The 14,830-nt window shown below is 45.2% G+C and overlaps 1 protein-coding gene across 3 annotated transcripts in view; it reads left to right on the plus strand.

Annotated features, from left to right (window-relative positions):
* SLC7A9 (solute carrier family 7 member 9) overlaps positions 1-14,830 on the plus strand; it is a 137,893-nt gene that overhangs the window by 17,298 nt on the left and 105,765 nt on the right. The window contains exon 1 of one of the 3 annotated variants that reach the window (XM_073605791.1): positions 7,718-7,888. The exons of 1 other annotated variant lie outside the window; for it this stretch is intronic. The gene's annotated coding sequence lies outside the window, so the exon portion shown is untranslated. Of the gene's footprint in view, positions 1-7,717; positions 7,889-8,428; positions 8,845-14,830 lie in introns of those variants that run through there. One more of the 3 variants, XM_073605792.1, reaches the window with a different exon arrangement.

Raw genomic sequence — 14,830 nt, forward strand, 5'->3', positions numbered from 1 at the left:
AGGGGGAGGGGTGCTCCAGCCCAAAAACCTGGTCAGGGCCTATTACAACATACAAGAACATTTTTGGGGGGCACACCATACAATGCATTTAAATTCAAGATGGTGCTGCTGTAAGACCTACAAACAGTACAAAATATTTTACAGCGCACACATACAAGAATGACATTTCCTGCAGGGCTAGTTAAAAACACCTGAACACCTAATTCGGGGTACTTTGTCGCATTAAGTGGGCTTAGCACTATATGACCATATAGTGTGACCAAACCCCCGTATTTTTTGAATATGTTCAGGTGTTCAGGTGTTTTTAACTAGCCTTGCAGGAAATGTCATTCTTGTATGTGTGCGCTGTAAAATATTTTGTACTGAAGGGACACAGAGTCGCGGCTCAGGAGCGCACCTGCTTGTGTGCCCCCCAGAGCAAGCTGCTTGCTGTGGGACCTGCTTTAATATCACTTTTAAGTATTAGGCTCCATGCACACTGAAGCTCATAAACGGCCGTTTTTGGGAGTTTGGGCGGTTTTTTTTTTTTAACAACCCATAAACTCCCCTCTCTATGTTATCCTATGTGTCCATGCACACATGGGACATTTTTTGGATGTTTATCAGCAGTGGAGTTTATGGGCTGTTTTCTGAAAGCCATAAAATCACGTTCAGGAGTTTTTCTGACCACAAAAAATGCCAAACGCTCATAAACGTCGATAAACGCCCAAAAATGTGGCTCACCAGCGTTTAACATTTTTGATCCATTGAAAAAACAAAAACGCTAATAAACGCTATTGCAAAAATGTTAAAAAAGGTTAAAAGACTCACTGCAAAGCTACTGCCGTTTTTATAAGGTTATTTTAACGTCCGGTGTGCATGGAGCATTATGTAATCTCAGATATGGATGGACTTAATAAGATTTGTATTTATATAGTAACATCCTGCCACCAGCAGATTGTGCAGTGTGGACTCTCCTTTTGTCAGAATCTTCCTATATACAAATATTACACCAATTCATTTGATTCCAGCCATATCTGAGGTTACGTAATACTAAAGCCCTGACGAGGAGAGTCTGAACCCCCAGAAATGTGTTGGCTTTCTTATTCTTTGGATTAATCTAATAAGACCATCTTGGATTTTGCTGATTTGGTGTGGCACCCCCATACTGCTTCTTACATAGCTGAACTTTTCACAGGATCCCCCTTTCCTTTTGGGGGTGCTTTGATATATACAGTATATGTAATTCTCCTTGTAAAAGTGAGGAAGAGAGATTTTATGTGATTTTTGCACAGCGGATATATTTTATAGTATTGTATCGCTTGTCAAATGTATTTTTGCAGGAATAAAAAAAAAAGGCATATTTAAAATAAAAATGTCTTATAATCTTTCTTGCATTTTGTTACTTGCGCTGACTCGGGAGAGAGCGGAAAACAAAGAAAAAGACCAGGACAGGTCTTCAATTTGAGGGCAACTTTGTAGCCAATAATAGGATAATGTCAGACATTTGTGTAAACAGCCAATAACTGCAATGGCACCAGGATCGGCATGATTGTGTCATCTCTGAGTCGGCATCTCAATCCAGGAAGTAGATGGACGACCCTGTGTGATGCCTGAACAAAGATGGCGTCATCCTTCTAGAGAGAAAGGCTAATGAAGGCATTGGCCAGGGGAGTTCTGTGATGAGAGGTAAGTGTTTTACTGACACATTACTTGCTGCACTTTATCTGATGATAGGTCCACCTTAGGAGTGCTTGAGCTCCGTGAGGGCAGGGACTGATGTGAATGTACAATATATATGTAAAGCGCGGCGTGAATTGATGGCATTATATACATTCCCCGCCTCTTTATTAGGTACACCTCGCTAGACCCGGGTTGGACCCCCTACCCCCTTTTGCCTTCATTCCTCGTGGCATAGATTCAACAAGGTGTTGGAAACATTTCTCAGAGATTTTGCTCCATAGTGACATGATAAGTACAGTTGCTGCAGATTTGTCGGCTGCACATCCATGATGTGCATTTCCCGCTCCACCACAAATCAAAGGTGTTCTATTGGATTGAGATCTGGTGAGTGTGGAGCTCTATTGGATTGAGATCTGGTGAGTGTGGAGCTCTATTGGATTGAGATCTGGTGAGTGTGGAGGCCATTGGAGTACAGTGACCTCATTGTCCAGTGGTGAGATGATTGTGGTTCAATGTGTTGTGTGTTCAGAGATGGTATTCTGCATACCTTGGTTGCAATGAATGGTTTATTTGAGTTAGTTATGCACTTCTGGTTCACGTTAACCATTGACGCAATTTCCGCCTCCGTGGAGCACACACCATACAGCGGCGGACTCGGATGTTTTTACTGATGCCTGTTTTCTATGGAGTGTGGCGTATCCCTTCTGTCATAAAGCAACCCCCTTGGAAGAGTTTTTGAGCAACCATCCTATATATCCTACATATCCCAGATCAATGGATCACAGCCTTTTTGACCCCAGACTGCAAAGCTGAGGGTCCATTGTTTCTGGTGAGTGGGGTCACCGAAGGGGGGGTGTGGCACCTCACTCTTTGCAAGTTTGGAGCACCATTGCACTTTATCTCATTACTATATGAGCATCAAGCACTTTATAGATTTGTGTATATTATATATATTTTTTGTTGCATATTGATTTACATGGCACTAGTCACTATGAATTGTCTAGATTAATATATTCTGCCAGTGCTGTTTCATATTTTTATATTTGAGTTACTGTTGCTTTTCTATCATCTGGAACCAGTCTGCCCATTCTCCTCTGACATCAACCAGGCATTTTCCTCCACACAACTGCCGCTCACTGGATATTTTCTCTTTTTTTGGACCATTCTCTGTAAACCCGAGAGATGGTTGTGCGTGAAAATCCCAGTAGATCAGCAGTTTTTAAAATACTCAGGTTGCCCCAGTTGAAGGCCTCCAGGTCAAAACGCGTCGCACTTGCTGTACATGCTTCCCACATTGCTTTTACTACCATTTTTTGTGATCACATTTTATGCAACCATCTGTTATTGATGTTTTGTATTTTTTATAAGATTAAACATCTTCTCCTTTTTTATGACCTGCACCATATGGAGCCCTTTTTTTCTTCTCTTGTAACATGGTTTAAATTTGACAACGTTCCATCTGTCACTGGCTCCCAGTACGAACCCTCCATTGAGATCCAGTTGTTATCTGCTTGGAAGACCCGTTTGAGTTCTGGATATTTGGTTGCATATGCCTGGATCTATACTTGTTGATCGATCAAATGTCTGCTTCTGGAGTGATCACTCTACAGGCTCTGTATGCCTCTGAGTTGGTACTACCAATGAGCACCTGGCTTCCGGCCAACATAAGCCCGATCGACCCACTGGCGTATGACAGGTGGATCCACCTTGTGTGGTAAGAAGTATTTATCTACAACTTTCCACTAGACGAATGTCCATCCAGTTTGGCATGTGCCACACAGCCATCTTCTTGCCTGCACCATCCCATCATTTGTCACTGAGGATTTCATTACAGTCATCTGATTGGACACAATTTTTTATGAAGTTCACTCATACTTCTTTTTTTCAGTGTTTGGACTTTATCATGTTATAGTCACCACACCTTTTTGTTTTTAGTTCAATCTTATCTTATAAAGAAAAGAGAGGTGTACATTGCATATGTATATCGTACCTTGACATAAAGGTAGAAATATACATTTCAATATTGGTACCATAACGTCACATTGTATAAAGAATTTGTTAGCTTCAACAGAGTTAATTTAGTATATAAGCCTGTGTATCCATAGCATCTATCAAGACATATTAAGGGTCTGTGAACACCACTATCCGCTCAACGAGTGGTGCCCATCCATTATAAATATTCTAGGGCTTTTGTTACTGTGCTAAACATCATTTCTTGTAGGGGGGAACTCTATGTGGATCACAGAGTTCCCTTCTGTCGAATCTAGAGATTATGGTTAGGGTGTTCGTGTATCGTTGCTTCATGTATAGAGAGGAGGGGGAGTGATGGTGGAAATAGAGGGGTCAAAGCAGTAAGGTAGGTAGATATTGAGAAGGAGACATTCCACTTAGGTTAGACAGATGTGATGTTAGGGTCCTCTGTTGCCCATGGAATAAATAGATAGCAGAACTACCTCAGGAGAGGGTGTAAGCGAGGTCACCATAAGTCTGCAGTACAGGTAAAGAACCTCCGCACAGGGGGACATTCCCACCAAATGTGGATTAAAGTTCCTTTGGCTGACAGGCGACGCCAGCAGGTATCCGGGAGTGCCGGGTTTATCCAGTGTTAAGTCGAGGGGCATCTGTACCAACGGGTCAACAACTTGAACCCTTTTTCTTGAGCTTTGGAGGCTAAGGATGTTTTGTGAGTCAGAATGAAGCTCTTTTGCCAGTCAATAGGTGAAATGGAGTGGCCCAAGTCTACCTTCCAGGCCTGTGTGTATGGGGGGAGATCGGGATTAGAAACCATATGTATGAGAGAGTAGAGTTTAGAGACCACATGTGTGGGGGGGTCGGCCTGAAGCAGCATGTTCTCTAAGTCCGTTAAATCATTAAGTATATCAGGCAAGGAAGGGAAGGTACGAATGTAGGATATCACTTGTTGCCTCTGCATCCAATGCGTCGAGATATGGGGAGATGGGCCGGAGGGAGCGTCTTTCATCAGAGAAGAATCTGAACGATGGACTTGGGCAAGTCGTCTGTAGTCCTCCTTTCTCCAAGGTCCAAAACTTTCCCCCTGTAGTGCCGGTGGAAAAGCCGGAGTCCCATACAGAGGCGTCATGGGTCCCTTAAGTGGGAATAAGGTCTTGGAGGAATTCATTTGGGTCCATATTTGTATAGTTTGTCGGGTGAGGTCGCCAAGGGGTAACCCCCCCTTCAGAAATTCAGTAGGCGTCCATGGCAAAGCACAGAGCTCTATTGGATTGAGATGGCTTTCTATTTGCACACATAATTTGGTGGAGGGATGGTGGAACCAGTCAAGTATGCGCGTGTGTACTGCTGCTCTATAGTATAGAGAGGCATCTGGAGCTCCAGCTCCCCCCCCCCCCCCGAATCTTGGGGAGTGATAGAGTTTCATAGCGTATCCGAGGCTGAGCCCCCCTCCAGATAAAAGACGAAAACAGTTGGCGGAGCTTCTTAAAGAACGAGGAGGGTATGGAAATAGGAATTGTCTGGAACAAATAAAGAAACCAAGGGAGAACGTCCATTTTTAGAGCATTCACCCTGCCTAGCCATGATAGGCGTTTCTTTGTGTAGCTTGAGAGATCCGTCTTGGTTCTAAGCAGGAGGGGAGCGAAGTTCATGGAGCACAATTGGGACCCTTCTGTGGGTATTTGGATTCCGAGGTAACGGATGGAAGTGGAACCTGATTTAAAGGGAAACTTAGTGTAGACTTGGCGGAGGACCTTCTGAGACAGTGAGATATTCAGGATTTCTGACTTAGTATGATTCACCTTAAAGTTGCTCAGCTTCCCAAACCTTGTAAATTCCTCTATTATATGTGGTAAGGATAGATTGGACAGAGGTGGGGGTGACCTAGAGGGAGGCTATAGCCTTTGGTAAAAATTGAAACTAGCATCAGAGAGGCACACAGAGATGGGTTTTCAGACTAACCACTCTAATTGTAGGCACCTTGTCGCTGTTGGCCTTTGAGCAAGCACTTTCGGGGGCCATTTTTACTAAACCCAGGAGCCTGCATTTAGTATATCTGGTCTCCCACAGTACACAGAACATGGAAATGCAATTATTTTAGTAAATATAAACTGCTAAACACCTTTTCTCATCAGCAGTATATAGCAGTCTTCTGACTTCTATCAGTGTCTGGCTGAGCACTGATTAAAGCTTGTAGGAGGATTTTTCTTTCTATTCTGACTGTCCTATGAGGATGCATGACCCCTGACCCTCTGTCTGGACAGTGCTGATTGGCTCTGTGCTGATCACATGCACCCTCCCAAAAAAAAAAAAAATCTCTAGCAACACACCAATCTGAGCATGTGCAGAGTGCCCCCAAGGCTCTGTACTCTCAGGAGATGGATTGGGAACAGTGGAAGAAGGGGAGGATCAGAGAAGACAGGATCAAACAGCCTTTTTACACAATGCAGATGATTAACCCCTTAGGTTCCACAGTGAGAATAACAAGCATTCTTTACTACATATATAGACTGATTTTACTGTTGTGGGTTTAGTAACACTTTAAGTATTCCATTGCGATGCGTTATTGCACATTTCTCTGTCATGTGCTAACATGCATTGCGTTAAGGCTGCCCATTCATTATAAACGAGCTTCTAACGCATCATAGTGCATGAAAAAAACATGCCGCCTGCGAATTGCATATTTACTGCAACAGTACATTTGTGGGTAGGGGGACGCAACTGTCCGGCTGTGCTGTGATTCGTCACACCTAAACACTTGGCACACATTCAACCCTTCGATCGCCCCTGATGTTAACCCCTTCCTGCCCAGGGTCATTAGTACAGTGACAGTGCATATTATTAGCCCTGATCACTGTAATAACGTCAGTGGCAGTTAGTGTCAGATTTCGTGCTATAAGTCGCTGATCGCCGCCATTACTAGTATAATATATATGTAGCGGTACGCCCACGGGGGCTGCTGAGTTTGTTCATTACCTTTTACCAGACTGCTCCGCTTCCGATCCCCCCATACAATTACATGACACCAAACAGTCAAAATTCCCGATTTTATGATTCTTTATTTTGGGTATAAATCGGTGGGCTATTCAGTAGGGTATATGAGATGCCCCATCCGACCCCATTTTTTGGTTGAAGGGTATTAATCTGTAGCCGTGGCTTTGTTAATGAAGTCCCTTATAGCGATCCTTTCCTGGTTCCATTTCTCTCTCTGACGTATCACTCCTAGTTTAGACAGATAATTATTACTCTGAATAATGCTGTGGGTGTTGAACTCAAAGTCACAGGCCATGCTGCCTATTTCCATGACTTGTATTGTCAAACTTCCCTCAATCCCGGAAAGTGCTTGATACTGCGGTCCTTGGATACAAAGTATAAAGTTTCTGATTAGCTCTACTGGGTTTGCACTCCCGTTGCTCTCTCCCAATCAACAGTCCATGTTCTACTCACAGAAAGTCGATTACCCAGTCTTCTTCCTCTGCTTGGCTCTCACTTCCTCCTCCTCGTCCCACGCTGCCCGGCACATCCCCGCATGGGACGTCCGGTATTCCTCCAGCGCTGCATGATGACTTCGTCTCCAGGGGCCAGACTTTTGGCCTCCCTGGAATCGCCTCCGGCTACCCGGCTCCGGGATCTCTGAACTCCTGGGCCTCTAGCCTCCAAACTCCCAACTCCGTACTCCGAACTTTTTCTAGAGCATGTGACTTCTCCCCTTTTTTTATGAGAGACCTCCCTTTTTGACCATATGAATTAACCATTGGACTGTTCTTTCACATTTCCTGCCACTCAGGTCTCAGCCCATCCTCTCTTTCCAGCACAATCCACTGTTAAGCAGAGAATCCCAGAGCCCAAGTGTAGGCGGCCACACCCCCTTCTACTCTGACACTCCCAAACCTGAATCCACAACCAGGCCTAACAAAGGACAGGGCCCAGGTAAAACAAAAAATATATGTATAATAAAAAAAATATATATATATGTGCGTGTGTGCAGCGATTCCAGTCCGTGTTTCACCCGGTGCAGGTTTCCTTTAAGAGCGGCCAACGGGTTTTCTTCTTTTTTTTTTGCAGGGAAATGTTTATAGCAGTGAGTCACGCCGCCGAATCTGTTTTCTGCTGTCAGTTGTGCACAAGGCTGTCTTTTCCTTCACTATACAGGAGATGAGCCGAGGCTTCTACAGCTGTGTCTGAGTCATCCCATAATATCTCTCCCGTCCGCAATAACCCGTCCGCTACCTTGGCGCAGGGAGATAAGTGTCAGGTGAGGACTTGGAGGATTATAAAATTGTATGTCGGAAAACACCGAACTTTGGTAATTAGGCAGTCGGGTCCCAGTAGGGGGAGCACAAAAAAAAAAAGCAGTAAAACCAATGTTAATGTCTAAACACAATTTTGCAACTTTGACCTGTGTTAGTAAAACCGTATATACACTATATTGTCAAAAGTATTGTGACGCCTGCATTTACACTCACATGAACTTTAACCACTTCAGCCCCGGAAGGATTTTCCCCCTTCCTGACCAGGCCATTTTTTTGCAATACGGCACTGCGTCGCTTTAACTGACAATTTTGCTGCCGTGCAACTCTGTACCCAAACAAAATGGATGTCCTTTTTTTCCCCACAAATAGAGCTTTCTTTCTTTCTTTTTCATATATCATGGGACACAGAGTCAGGCTAATTACCTACTGGGTTATACTCCATCTCTAGGTGAATGGACACTGGTAGACCAAAGGTCTTCAGACAGGAAGTGATCCCCAATATAACCCCTCCCACATAGGAAGTACTTCAGTTTTTTGACAGTGTCTGCAAGGTGGATGGCATGGTTTGTTTGAGCTCTCTAGTCCCACAAATGGTTCTTAAATGAATCAAGGGATTGACCGATCGGATCCATTTGACACAGGCTTTATATGCTTAGATAAATGGTACCTGAGCCTCGCAAAGAAGACTCAAGATCCTGAGAGGTTTTGCCTGTAATGCGGCCTCCGGGCGCTGGACCCCTGTAAAGTGGAATCCTGGTCACCACAGCGCTAAGGCATTCCTGCAGGGTGCTGTACAGGTCCAAGGGAGTGAACCCTAAACATGAAAAGGGTACCCAGTCCTTGAAGGTCCTCAAGTGACAGAAAGCGGCTGTGAAGGGTGAAGATTGGGCTCTAAGTTTCTTTTTTTTTTTTCACAAGAAAGGGCTCTTAGTTTCTAAGCTGCCCTGCGCCTGGACGGGTAAGTGAAACCCCTTTACTTATTATTGTGGGGTGGCCCAGTGATTGTAACAATCACTGTAACAGTCAAGCTAGCTAGAGGCTGGACACCTGTGTGTGGTGACCATACGGGGCAGTTTTGGGCTAGCTGTGGATGTTTGCAAAGTGTACTTTTTTTTTTTTTTTTTTTGTGCTTGTGTCTGGCTGTTTTTTACCTGTATGATGGTGCACGACGGTGCCCCATTTCGCCTTGGTTCACCAGGGCGCACGTGCATTCGCAAGAATCCTGCTATGCTCAGTTAACAGTTTGTTTTTTTTGGGTGGCCATAGCGCACGCGGCTCCGCACATGCGCAGTACCCTTTTATCTGGGCACACAAGGATTTGCGTCATACGCGAATACAGCCACACCCATTTGGGATCACGTGCGCACGCACAGAACTTTCAGGCGCACACCCAGCTTATTTAAGCTGGATAGGTCAAGCATGTGATGCTTCCAGAAGGCGGCAGCTGTGGGACACAGAGCAGGCTGCAGTTCATTTTTTCCTTACCCGGGTCACGTGAGTCACCAAGTGTTGCTTGGCAGGCTAAAGGTGCATAGCAGGATTGTTACATAGGGGCTTGGCAAGCCCTATTAAAGGGTCTCCCTTCCGAGGTGTTTTAATACTAAACCCAAGTACTTTCTTTTAGTAAATGTCTTCAAAAAAGAGGAGCGGGACTAACACCACAGGGAAGGGCACACTGATGTCGTCAGTAGTTCTTGATGAACCTAGTCGTATCCCTAGTTTATCACCTGAAAGACCAGAGGTTTCCTGGCAATATGAGCCGCTGCGCCTATCTGATATTGTGCCTACAGTCTACGGTGCTGCTTCACCCTTTATCACTAAGGATGAACTGTCCTCAGCCCTAGCCTTAGAGCACAGGATTGCTGGCATGATTGCCCCCATCTCGCAGGGTGGCAGGAAGCGTGACAGATCCCCCTCCCCGGAGCCTCCTAGTCTGGAGCAGGAATGGGTTGAGGATGGGGAAGAGCTTAAAGCTCAGGACTCTGTGGAGCGCACAGCAGATGAGTCTGCTTCCGAGCAATATGGATATCCAGTTGATGTCTGCCTCTCAGTCGCAGAGGCTTTTGATCCTGACTCTGACTGAAATGGTTCGTTCTGCCTTTAAGTTGCCTCTTGCAGAGGTGACTGAGCCCCCCTGGTCCTCTTTGGGATCCCTGAGGCCTCTTCAGGCCGCACAGGCTTTTCCCCTACACCCCCTGTTGGAACAGGCGGTGTATGCTGATTGGGAACATCCTTCTAAAAGGTTTTTCCTTTTATATCCCATGGATGAAAAGTTTGTTAAAGAATGGAGCATGCCAACAGTAGATGCAGCTGTCTCTTCCTTAAACAAGAACTTGACTTGTCCGGTAGATAACGCACAGGGCTTGAAAGACCCTGTTGACAAGAAATTGGAGTCATTATTAAAGGCTTCCTTTTCTTTGGCTAGTTCAGCTATTCAGCCAGCTGTTGCAGCAATTGGTATCTACAAATCCGTAAAGGATCAGGTCAAAAGGCGGGATAGGCCTAACCAGGAGGATGATCTGCCTGAAAGTAAGACAGATATTTCTTGAGCGCTGTGTTTTGCTATTGACACCTTAAAGGATTCAATACAGCAGGTTTTCTCGTTTTGGCTCTCTCGACTGTACATATGCGCAAACTCTTGTGGCTTAAGAACTGGTCAGCCGAGCTTCCTTCTAAAAAGTTATTGGCAGGTTTCCCATTTCATAGGGAACGTTTATTTTGTGATCATTTGGACAAATCTATCCAAAAGATTTCCGGAGGGAAGAGTTCTCTACTTCCTGTGAAGAAAAGCACCAGACGTCCCTTGTTTAAAACCTCAGGGACTGCTTCTTCCAGTGTCTCAGCGTCAAGGCAGGAAAGCCGCAGGGCCAGGGTCAGAAGAAGCCATGAATCCAAGATTATTCTAAACCCAGCACCAAGCCCTCCTTTTGAGGGGACGCCCCCACTCCATCGGGTGGGGGGAAGGCTGCTGCACTGTGCGGACATTTGGAGAACAATAATTCAAGACGAGTGCGTCATCTCAATTGTATCTCGCGGTTACAAGCTGGAGTTGCGGGAGATTCCCCCTCAGAGGTTTTTAAGATCTAGAGTTCCCTCGGATCCTCCAAAAATAAATGTATTGCTTCAGGAACTACATCATCTAGTGCATCAAGGAGTGATTGTAGAGGTTCCGGTATCCGAAAGGGGCACAGGGTTTTACTGAAACCTGTTTACGGTTCAGAAACCAAACGGGGACACAAGGCGCATTTTGGACCTAAGATCCCTGAACAAGTATCTATTGATACAATCCTTTCGGATGGAGTCTGTCCGCTCAGAAGAAGCCTCACACAAGAGGGGAGACTTTCTAGCCTCCATCGATATAAAAGACGCATATTTACACATACCTATCTTTCAGCTTCATCAGAGGTTCCTACGTTTTTCAGTAGAGGAACGTCAATTTCAGTTTGTGGCTCTACCCTTCGGGTGTGATACAGCTCCCTGGGTGTTCACATAGGTCCTAGCACCAGATTCCCCTCCGATCCCTCTCCTTCCATATTTTGTTGCACAGTTACGGAAAGAGGGGGTTCCAATCATTCTGGTGGCACCAGCCTGGCCCAGAAGGCCCTGGTTCCCGGAGATTGTGAGACTGACAATAGGCGGGCCATGGGCGCTTCCATGTCGCCCCGATCTACTGTCTCAAGGTCCTATATTCCACCCCAATTTACAGTCTCTAAATTTGACGGCATGGTTATTGAAGCCAGGGTGTTAAAGGACCGTGGCATCTCGGGATCAGTAGTGTCTACCCTAGTGAATGCTAGAAAAGCTGTCAGTAGAAAAATGTATCATAAGGTCTGGAAGACCTATATTGCTTGGTGTGAAGCCAGAAAATGACATCCTCGGAAATACGTGATTGGGAGAACTCTCTCTTTTCTACAGTCAGCTGTGGAAATCAAATTGGCTTTGAGTACAATCAGAGGTCAAGTTTTGGCCCTATCAGTATTCTTCCAAAGGCCTTTAGCCTCCCATTCACTAGTTCGAACCTTTATACAGGGGGCAACTCACTTGCTTCCCCCCATTAGGTCACCTATGTGTCCTTGGGACTTGAACTTGGTGCTGTCTGTGTTACAGAAACAACCATTTGAACCTAACAAGGAAATTCCATTAGACTTGATGTCACGCAAGCTAGCCTTACTGAAAAAAAAAAATGTTACTTTCTGCTTTAAAACAGTTCCAAAAAAATAAAAATGTAAAAAAAAACAATTTATTCATCAGTTTAGGCCAATATGCATTCTGCTACATATTTTTGGTAAAAAAAAAAATCCTAATAAGTGTATATTGATTGGTTTGTGCAAAAGTTATCGCTTCTACAAATTAGGAGATTTATGACTTTTTATTTTTTTTTACTAGTAATGGCGGCGATCAGTGATTTTTAGCGGGGCTGTGACATTGCAGCAGACAGATTGGACAACTAACTGACGTTTTTGACACCTTTTTTTTTGGGGAACCAGTGACATTATTACAGTAATCAATGCTAAAAATATGCACTGTTATTGTGCGAATGACACTAGCAGGGAAGGGGTTAACATCCGGGGCGATCAAGGGGTTAAATGTGTTCCCTCAGTGTGTGTTCTAGCTGTGTGGGGGATGGGCTGCCTGGGGAAACACACAGATCCATCTTTCTGCATAGCAGAAAGACAGGATCTGTGTGATCCCCCCTGTTAGAACAGAGATTTGCCTTGTTTACACAGACAGATCTGCGTTCTGCCACTGCAGGGAACGATCGCGGGGGAGCGGTGGACATTGAGTCCGCCGAACCCGTGGGCTGGCTCCCCCGCTGGCCAATGGGAGCACGCGCGCGCGCCCACAGATCGCCGTGTACGAGCCCGACGTACACCTACGCCGATTTGCACAGCCGAGCCAACCTGCCGCAGTATAACTGCGGCGGCTCGTCTGCAAGTAGTTAAACAAAAATCAGACGTTGTGTTCACATCCAAACAAAAATTTTATACCCTGCACATCCAGTTTTTGTCGTCTGAAAATTCGGAATCGGCTGTTGAAAGCACCATACTAACGATTAGAAAATCGGCAGACCATTCATCGGCCAAAATTTTACTTCCGTTTTTTCTGATCGTGTGTGCGTGCCTTTACACTTTACAAAAGAAAAATGATCATTGGCAGAGAATCTTCCCCCAGCTGATTCCTGATTTCCAATCGACCTTCTACAGGTAATCAACCATCACCTGCGCATTGTCAGCCTTCACCTGTGCAGCACCAGCTCTGCCTACAGACACAACAATACAACAACTGTACAAAATAGGGTCCGTTGGCATGGACCATAGGGTGAGTACCTGGATTGAAAACTGGCTACAAGGGCGTGTTCAGAGGGTGGTGATAAATGGGGAGTACTCAGAATGGTCAGGGGTGGGTAGTGGGGTTCCCCAGGGTTCTGTGCTGGGACCAATCCTATTTAATTTGTTCATAAACAACCTGGAGGATGGGATAAACAGTTCAATCTCTGTATTTGCAGATGATACTAAGCTAAGCAGGGCAATAACTTCTTCGCAGGATGTGGAAACCTTGCAAAAAGGATGTACTGGAAATGGAGCGAGTACAAAGAAGGGCAACAAAGCTAATAAAGGGTCTGGAGGATATTAGTTATGAAGAAAGGTTGCGAGCACTGAACTTATTCTCTCTAGAGAAGAGACGCTTGAGAGGGGATATGATTTCAATTTACAAATACTGTACTGGTGACCCCACAATAGGGATAAAACTTTTTCGCAGAAGAGAGTTTAATAAGACTCGGGGCCACTCATTACAATTAGAAGAAAAGAGGTTTAACCTTAAACTACGTAGAGGGTTCTTTACTGTAAGAGCGGTAAGGATGTGGAATTCCCTTCCACAGGCGGTGGTCTCAGCGGGGAGCATTGATAGCTTCAAGAAACTATTAGATAATCACCTGAATGACCGCAACATACAGGGATATGTAAGGTAATACTGACACATAATCACACACATGGGTTGGACTTGATGGACTTGTGTCTTTTTTCAACCTCACCTACTATGTAACTATGTAATAGCTGAAGTGTAATTCTTATGTCTTCACAAAGGTTTCATCAAACTGTATCGGCTCCTTGTAGTCACCTCTGTATCCACCTTTCTATAATCTGAAGGATGGAGCCAAGGTTATAGGATACAGTCATTTCCTCTTGGACTTGGATTATTCCTCTAACAGCGGGATCATTGTCTTCTCTTCCTGCATCAGTCTAATCTTTGTCTCCGGAGACATTTATCTGTAGGAGAATTTCTGGGAGTACGATTCCTGCTCTTGGTGAGCTTCTTTGTTGTACGTCTCGTAGGGGGAGATTTAATAAAACTGGTGTACACAGAATCTGGTGCAGCTGTGCATGGTAACCAGTCAGCTTGGTCAGTTAAAGCGGAGTTCCACCCAAAAGTGGAAGCTCCTCTTATCATCTGGCACCTTTTTCAGGGGGGGAATTGGTACCAGTTTTTTGACAAGTACCCATCCCCACTCCTGGGAGACGGCGCCGCTCCTCAGAAGTTTGCCCTCCCCCCTCCTCCTTCCTCCGCCGCCAGGCCAGTTAGAAAGCGCAGTGCGATTCGCGCATGCGCAGTAGGGAACCGGCCGTGAAGCCGAAAGGCCTCATTGCCGGTTTCCCTTACCATGAATGGCGGCAGCAGCATCCGAGAGACGATCTGAAAAATTGGCTGGGGTGCCGACATCGCAGGCTCCCGGGACAGGTAATTGTCCTAATATTAAAAGTCAGCAGCTGCAGTATTTGTAGCTGCTGATTTAAAAAAATTTCGGGGGGGGGGGCAGAACTCCGCTATAAAGTGTTACTAAGCCCACAACAGTGAAATCAGTCTGTATATGCAGTAAAGCATGCTTGTTATACTCACTTTGGAACCTAAGGGGTTAATCCTCCAATTTGTGTAAAAAGGCTGTT

This window comes from Aquarana catesbeiana, linkage group LG11 (genome assembly GCF_042186555.1).
Source record: "Aquarana catesbeiana isolate 2022-GZ linkage group LG11, ASM4218655v1, whole genome shotgun sequence".
Classification (NCBI taxonomy): Eukaryota; Metazoa; Chordata; class Amphibia; order Anura; family Ranidae; genus Aquarana; species Aquarana catesbeiana.